The sequence below is a fragment of the Stegostoma tigrinum genome, chromosome 39 (assembly GCF_030684315.1).
Source record: "Stegostoma tigrinum isolate sSteTig4 chromosome 39, sSteTig4.hap1, whole genome shotgun sequence".
In the NCBI taxonomy this organism is placed as follows: Eukaryota; Metazoa; Chordata; class Chondrichthyes; order Orectolobiformes; family Stegostomatidae; genus Stegostoma; species Stegostoma tigrinum.
In genome coordinates this window covers 9,872,396-9,881,112 of record NC_081392.1, presented here as the reverse complement: position 1 = coordinate 9,881,112, position 8,717 = coordinate 9,872,396, and the positions used below count along the sequence as shown (strand labels likewise).

Genomic DNA, 8,717 nt, shown 5'->3' with positions numbered 1-8,717 from the left:
CCCAGGAGCCCTGCTTAATGCTCTGGTGACACGGGTTCGAATCTTATGACAGCTGTTAGAACTTAAATACAATTCATGAAACCTGGGCTATTGAGCTAATCTCGCGATAGTCAACATGACAACACAAAGGAGGTCATTGAGTTTGAAGCCGCCATTATTTGGAAAGGGCAGGGTTGTGGGAATTCAGCGTTGACAGTCAGGAGGCTCTCGGCGTTCCAGTGCCACTCCTCAGCCCGTGAACCAGACTTGAGTTCCTGTTGCAGTTGCTGCAGAAGTGCTACATTCTCTCAATCCTAGCCCAAGACCCTTCCAACTAAGGCCTATCAGCCTCACATTCAGACAGATGTGAAACATCCCTGACCGAAATGAGTTGGGAGCAGAAGTAGGCCCCTCAGGCCCAGTCTGCCATTCAGCAAGAGTATGGCATGACACAGTTAGCCCACATTCCACACCCCACCCCCAACAGTAACCTTTCCCACCAACCCCCCACCCCACCTGAACTTTATCAAGTCATACAATATGGAAATTGACCCTTCGGTCCAACCAGTCCATGCTGCCCATAATCCCAAACTAAGCTAGTCCCACCTGACTGCTACTGGCTCATATCCCTCCAAACCTTTCCTATTTATATACTTATCCAAATGTCTTCCACCTCTTCCTCCGGAAGTTCATTCTGTACATGAACCTCTCTCTGTCTTTTTAAATCTCTCTCCTCTCACCTTAAAAATATGCCCCTGGTTTTGAACTCCCCTACCTTGGGGAAAAGACCCTTGTCTTACCTTATCTATGCCCCCAAAGATTTTATAAACCTCTACAAGGTCACCCCTCAACATTCTACGCCCAAGTAAAAAATACCCCAGTCCATCCAGCCTCTCCTAAAATCTCAAACCATCCCATTCCAGGCAACATCCTGGTAAATCTCTTCTGAACCCTCTCCAGCTTAATAATATCCTTCATTTAACAGGGCTTTCTAATGATTCAAAAACACTTCTCCAGCTGCATTTTGAGAAAGACAGTTTTGAGGTTTCATGACCCTCTGACAGAAAAACAATTCCTTACCTCTGTGGTAAATGGGCAACACTTGAATTTTTGTTTGAGCAGAGATCACTAGCTCCAGAATCTCTGTTCAGAGGAAATATTCTCGCCATCTTCAGCCAGTCAAGACCCTTCAGGACATTAGAGCTAGGAAGAACTGCTGGTGCTGGAGTCTGAGATAACGCAGTGTGGAACTGAAGGAACACAGCAGGCCAGGCAGCATCAGAGGAGCAGAAAAGCTGATGTTTCAGGTCGGGACCCTTCGGGACATTAGATTTCTTTTCAACCAATCATCGATGGTCGTAGAAATCACATCTGGTTCACTGATGTCCTTTAGGGAAAGAAATCTGACAGCCTTACCCTGTTTGGGCCTATTCGTGACCCATAGCCCCAACTGAAAACTTCCAGTTAAACTACTCAGTTCAGGCACAGGGCAGGAAGCGGGCAAATGGTCAAGAAAGCCTAGCTTTGATAGGGATACCCAATTCCCATGAAAAAGTACAAAGAACAAGCCCTCAGTGTTTTGGAGACAGTGTAGAGATAGGGTGGATGCATAATTCAATCCAAGGTTCTCACCAGGCAGGAGACACTATCTCTACGAGCTCCTTTAATCCTCGAAACAGTCCGTGTTCTTCCAACTCTGGAGTCTTGCACATCTCCAATTCCTGTGGACTGCGACGTGCAGCCTCTCCTTCAGCAGTTTGGGTTCTAAGCTCGGAATGTCTCTCCACCTCTCTCCGGGGCAAGCCTTTTCACTTTGTACAAGCCTGTCTCAACTCTCATATGCAGCCTATGCAACAGCCCGAGTTATTATACTCCTGACGGCCGGGTTGTGAAGATCGAAGCTGGAGTTAGCATTCACTCGGAATGAATTTATTCACAGAGTGAAACAGTACAAGGCATATACCTCCGAATTCCACTCTCCTGCATTTTAATTCATGCTTAGGTAACCATTCAATTAGCTCCCTCCATCTGTATGTGACCTCAATTGATGCCATTAGCCAAGTGATCTCGGTCGCGAGAGGACGTCTGCAGTCTTAAAGTTTAGCTAATGAGCCTGTACTTTCAGGAAGAGAAAGATGGTTACAGATGTTGAAATTCATATTTTAATGGCACAAACAGATGTCACATCTTCCTTTGTTCCCACTCCCTAAAACTATTCAAATGGCTAATGTTAGCAGCTAAACAGCAGATGGGAACAGCTGTAATCAATGATGATATGAGTTTGACGATAAGTTGCCAACTCCTCCAAGAATGCCTGGGAACTAATGATTAATCAACACCTGTGAACGAACCAGAGGGACTAATTCGTAGTGCATTGAAAATTGTACATTCGCTTTCTTTTAAAGTATAACAACCGAAATAACTGGGATGCTGGAAATCAGAAGCAAGGCAGTTTTTATTCACTGTTTAACTCTCTGGCAAATCTCTTCCAGGCATACCCACATTGAGGGGGTTCTACTCCTCTCTCTGACTGGATTTCTACTCCAATTTTCTCTTGTCTCTATCTCCACCTCTCCTTATGCCCTCCCTCTACACTCTCTTCTGCATATAAACCAGGCTTCTTCCCTAGCTACCCATCAGTTCTGAGGAAGGGTCACGAGACTCAAAATGTTAACTCTGGTTTTTCTCCCCAGATGTGGCTAGACCTGCTGAGTTTTTCCAGCAATTTCTTTTAAAGTATGCCCTCTGGTTTGATTGCCAGTTATTTAACAACTAGTGGAGAAAGAAATAAAGACTGGTTCCCCAAGATGTGGCATTTACTGCTCTGTGCTGAGTCAGCTGATCTCAGCTGGGGGGAAGTCATCAAGTTTTAGGCGCAATTATTTGGAAAGGTTGGGGTGCATGGGGAGGTCAGTCAGAAGTTCCAGACCCTCTCCGAAGCTCATGATCTAGGCTTAAGTTGCTGTGACATTGCTGCTAGCTCCCAGTTCTACCAATGAACCTTTAAGCTGAGGCCCGACGGCCGCACACTCAGATGAATGCAAAAGATCCCAGGCCGATGTCTTAATGAAAAGCAGGTAATTAAACCGCAAGTTCTGGGCTGACATTCCCCAACAGCCGGTACCACCAGAAAAGAAATCATCATTGCATTGCTGTTGGTGGAATCTTGCTCTGCAGAAATTGGCATGACAACGGCAGTCTGTTGGCTCTTAAAAGTGTTACTGGTTCACGTAGGCACAGCAGGCATTGAACGCTGTTATGTCAACCTTCATAGCAAGAGGATTCGAGTACAGGAGCAGGGACGTCTAGCTGTAACTGTACAGGGACCTAGGTGAGATCACACCAGGAGCATTGTGCGTGGTTTCGGTCTCATCATCTAAGGAAGATGCACTGGCGATGGAGGGAGTGCAACATAGGGTTTCCCAGACTGACTCCTGGGATGGCAGGACTGACAATGAAGAGAGACTGGATAGGTTATAGGGCAATACTCACTGGAGGTCAGAAGAATGAGGGAGGGCCTCATAGAAACCTGTAAAATTCCAACCAGGGTGGACAGGGGAAACAGAGGGAGGACGTTCCTGATGACAGAGGAGTCCAGAACCAAGGATTGCGATGGTCACAGTCTAAGAATATGGGGTAGGCCATTTCAGACTGAAATGAGAGAGAGTGGGGGAGCCTGTGGGATTCTCTGCCATCAGGCTGGTTGCTGTCAACTATTACAGACCCCTGGCTTAACCCAAATCCTTCAATGGCTCTTGTTTAGTTCTTTTGTCCACAATTGGATAGTTCAAGTCTCCAGTTCCCAGTCTTAAAAACACTTGCCAATATTTGGTCCATCACCACTTTCTGTATTAAGATGTAAACATGTTTTCACAATTGCCAAACTGGCATCAATTTTGTTCCGAAACATCTCTGTCATTTCCAATACGGGAGAAGTTTCCACGTCATACATCTTGTTTTCCAAATATTTTTTGGTTTCCGCAAATTTTGTCATTGCTGGAGAAGTGAAAACTTAATGAAGGTCAGCATGAAGATGCAAAGGATACGTACAACGAGAGTTAGATTCAGAGTAAAGCTCCCTCTACCCTGTCCCCCATCAAACACTCCCAGGACAGGGACAGCACAGGCTTAGATACAGAGTAAAGCTCCTCTACACTGTCCCCATCAAACACTCCCAGGACAGGGACAGCATGGGGCTAGATACAGAGTAAATCTCCTTCTACACTGTCCCCCATCAAACACTCCCAGGATAGGGACAGCATGGGGTTAGATACAGAGTAAAGCTCCCTCTACACTGTCCCCCATCAAACACTCCCAGGATAGGGACAGCATGGGGTTAGATACAGAGTAAATCTCCTTCTACACTGTCCCCCATCAAACACTCACAGGACACGGATGGCACAGGGTTAGATACAGAGTAAAGCTCCTCTACACTGTCCCTCATCAAACACTCACAGGACACGGACGGCACAGGGTTAGATACAGAGTAAAGCTCCTCTACACTGTCCCCCATCAAACACTCACAGGACACGGACGGCACAGGGTTAGATACAGAGTAAAGCTCCTCTACACTGTCCCTCATCAAACACTCCCAGGACACGGACGGCACAGGGTTAGATACAGAGTAAAGCTCCTCTACACTGTCCCACATCAAACACTCACAGGACACGGACGGCACAGAGTTAGATACAGAGTAAATCAGTCTGTACACTGTCTCCATCAAACACTGTCAGGACAGGTTGAATCAGAGAATCCCTACAGTGTGGAAGCAGACCATTCAGCTCACCAAGTGCACAACCCTCTGAAGAGCATCCCACACTGACCCAGCCCTCTACCCTCACATTTCCCCACGGCTCGCCTACCTAACCTACATAGCCCTGGACACTCTGGGCAATTAACGTGGCCAATGCATCCTAACCTGCCCATCGTTGTGACTGTGGGAGAAACTCCACACAGACAATTGTCCAAGGATAGAATCAAACCCAGGACCCCGACACTGTCAGGGAACAGTGCTAACCACTGAGCCACCGTGCAGGTATAGCACAGAGTTAAATACAGAGTAAAGCTCCCTTTCAAATATCCTATGAGGCATATGCAGTTAAAGCATAGCACAAGCTGTACACAAAGTAAATTTTCATCTACATCTTCTGATCAGCCCTCTCTTGGCAAGTAAAGCATATGTTAGATACGGAGAAAATCCTCTTCCAAACACATAAAAGGGAAAAGTGTATCTAAAGTAAACATTTGTCTCTTAGAACATGAGACTGTGGAATTAACAATAGGAAAAGAGGAAATGACAGGGGCTGTAAACAAATATCTTCTAATTTGTTTGCCTGTTGGAAAACGCAATAAGCATTTGAATAAACACTTGAAGCTGAAGCAACAGGAACAGTTGGAAGTCAGGTGACATTGAAGCACTTCAAACAAAGATTATCACTAGAGAGAGTCTTTCTCAGCCTCCCCGAGGAAACCAGTTACGCTAGCAGTGTAACTAGACCAAATTTTGACATCTCAGGGTCTTGAGAGAAGTGGTCTCAGAAATGGTGGATGCGTTGACTGCAATCTTCCAAAATTCCTTAGATTCAGGGAAATTCCCATTGGATTGGCAAACCACTGATATGTGGGAGACAGAAAGTACAAAACCATAGGCCGATTAACCGAACTCCTTCTGTTAGCAAAGCCCAGAAATGCATTATTAGATAAGTAGCAACAGGGCATCTGGAAATTCATAATATAATCAGGCAGAGTCAACATGGTTTAGTGAATGAAGAATCATTTCTTAAGCGTTCTTGAGGATGTAATGGGTGAACATAGAGCAGTACAGCACAAGAAAGGGCCCTTCGGCCCACAATGTTGTGCCGAACATTACACCAAATTAAACTAATCCCTTCTGCCTGCCCTTGGTCCATATCCCTCCATTGCTTGCATATTCATGTGCTTATCTATAAGTCCCTTAATGCCCCTGTCGTATCTTCCCCCACCAACACCCCTGGTAGCACATTCCAGACTCCTACCATCTCTGTACAAAAAAAAACTTGCCCTTCACATCCCCTTCGAACTTCCCCCCTCTCGCTTTAAATGCATGCCCCGAGTTTTAGGCATTTCAACTCTGGGGAAAAAATTCTGACCGTCAACCCCTTCTATGCATCTCATCATTTTATGGACTTCTATCGAGTCTCCCCTCAGCCTCTTCTGCTCAAGAGAAAATAGCCTGAGTTTTTCTAGCCTCTTCTTATGGCTGATATATTCCAATCCAGGCTGCATCCTGGTAAATCCCTTCTGCACCCTCTCCAACAACTCCGCATCCTTCCTGTAACGTGGCAATCAGAATTGAACACAATACTCTAAGTGTGGCCTTACTAAGATCTTATAAAGGGTGGGATAGACAATGGGGAAGCAGCCCATGCCAAGCATTTGAGCTGCCAAAAGGGCATTTGATAAGGTGCCACCTTAAAAAAAGGGCAATTGCTTTAAAACAAGAGCTTGTTGCAGTGAAGAGGGCAGGAGGATGGGACTAGCATCAATGAAGGATTAGTAATTAACAGAAAAGGGGTTGTGGGGAAATGATCATTCTTGTTTCAACAAACAGTTACGAAAGGAGTGCTGCAGAGGACATTGCTGGGTCCTCTAGTGTCCACAGTCTATATTAATACCTTGTCCGAGGGGGACTATCTATGCTGTAGCCAACATTGTTGACAATGCAAAGAGAGTCACTGGGAGAAAAGCACATTTGAGAACGACACAGAATGCCTGGAAAGGGACATAGACAGGTTGAGTGAGTGGACCAACATGTGTCAGATGGAGCATAGTGTGGAAAAAGTTGAGGTTATCCAAAAGGACAGGAAGGGTGGAAAAAAGCAGAATAGCATTGAGTTGGACAGACTCTGCAGTAGGCTGTGGTGCAGAGGAATCTGGGTGATTTTGTCATATACCACAAAAACTTAGCATGCAGTTCCAGCAAATACTTGGATTGCTGTTCCTTATTGAAAGGTGAATATAGGAAATTGTGCTTCAACTGTACAGGGCTTTGCTGAGAGCATTATGTGTGGTTTTGGTCTTCTTATGTAAGGAAGGATCTTATCCATTGGAAGCAGTTTGGAGAAGATTCTCTGGTCCCTGGGAATGAAAGGGTTTTCTGATGAGGAAGGTTGCATGGGTTCAGCCCATATCTATTTGAATATAGAAGAGAAAGAGGTGGTCTTGTTGAAATATCTAAGATGTTTAGGGGACTCGATAGAGTAGGTGCTGAGAGGAGATCTCCCCTAAAGGAGGAATCTCAGGCTAATGGCCACCCAATGAAGACCAATGAGAAACAATGTCTTCTTTCAGAGGACTGTTTAATATTTAAATTCTCGTCCACGGAGAGTTGAGAAGTTTGAGCCCCAGTTCAAGGTTATGGCAGACTGATTTATGACCTACAGAGGAGTCAAAGGTTATGGGGGTGGGGTGGGTGGGTGGGAGTCAGGCAAGAAAGTGGATTTGTAGCCAAGATCTCATCATCTGACCCAATAACAGAGCAGCCTCAATTGGCCAAATGGCCTACTCTTCTTCCTATTATGTTCCACATCGTTCCATCATGGCCATACCTCTGACATTCCTTGACCTCCCATCCCTGAAGTCACCTGGGGAGCAGTCTGGGGTCATGTCAAATGCATGGGTAAAGGACATTTGAAACAAAAGCACCACAAATCCCAATGGCGTCAACTGGATTGGAGTCCAGGACCCACAATGCATCTGTGATAAAGTTGCACCCTGTGACCATCTCCCTGGGATGGAGAAGCCACTGCCAAAGATTGTATCGAAAGCAGAAGTGGAAGGCAGAAAGAGAGGGATGGAAGAGAGGGAGGGAGGGAGGATGGACAGAGTTTGCATTGGCATGGCACCTTTCATGACCCCAAAGCACTCAACGGCCAATGAGACACTTCGTGAAGGAAAGTTGCTGCTGTAACATAGGAAACACGGCAGCCAGTTTGTGCACAGCAAGATCCCACGAACAGCAAAGTGACAACGGTCAGCTCCAAGGGCCTGTTTCCACACTGTAGGGATTCTCTGATTTTTGTCTGTTTTATTAATGCTGGCTGCAGGATAAATATTGACCGGGATACAGGAGAGAACTCTCCAGCTCCCGACAGTGATACTGTCGGGAAATGCCTTGGGGTAGGGTCAGTATCGGGTTTGGCCATCATGGACTTGCTACAACAGTGCGCCATTTCCCCCCCGTCATCCCAATACCACCTGCACCTCATACGCGAATTACTGCCACTTAACTGAATGAAATGCACTGGGTCTTCATTTTATTACCAAACATTTACACAATTCACTGTTCATCTTGCTTGCTTGGAGCTTTGGATGTTAAAATTCTGGTGTATGAAATAATAAATGTTTCTCTGTGTTAGACAAAGTGGTCTATTTGATTTGTCCCCCACTTAGTGTCCTAATGGCACAGGATCAGACCAATCCTGCACCCAGTTAACACAACCATCACCAATACACTAATCCCCACCTCACTCAGTCACCTCAGAATCCCTACAATGTGCAAAGAGGCCATTTGGCCCATTGGGTTCAGGCCAACCCTCTGAGCAGCATCCCACACAGACCCCACCCTATCCACGCCATTCCCACTGCTAACCCACCTAGCCTACACATCCTTGGGCATTACTGGGCAATTTAGGATGGCAAAGTAATTTAACTCATGGTGGCTCAGTGGTTAGCACTGCTGCCTCCCAGTGCCAGGGACC

General features: G+C 46.0%; 1 protein-coding gene across 1 annotated transcript in view; it reads left to right on the top strand.

Moving 5' to 3' along the window:
* ptgir (prostaglandin I2 receptor) overlaps positions 1-7,415 on the top strand; it is a 77,662-nt gene extending 70,247 nt beyond the window's left edge. Inside the window, exon 2 of the mRNA XM_048522627.2 lies at positions 1-7,415. This exon is cut by the window's left edge and continues 3,526 nt beyond it. The gene's annotated coding sequence lies outside the window, so the exon portion shown is untranslated.
* Positions 7,416-8,717: the final 1,302 nt, after the last annotated feature.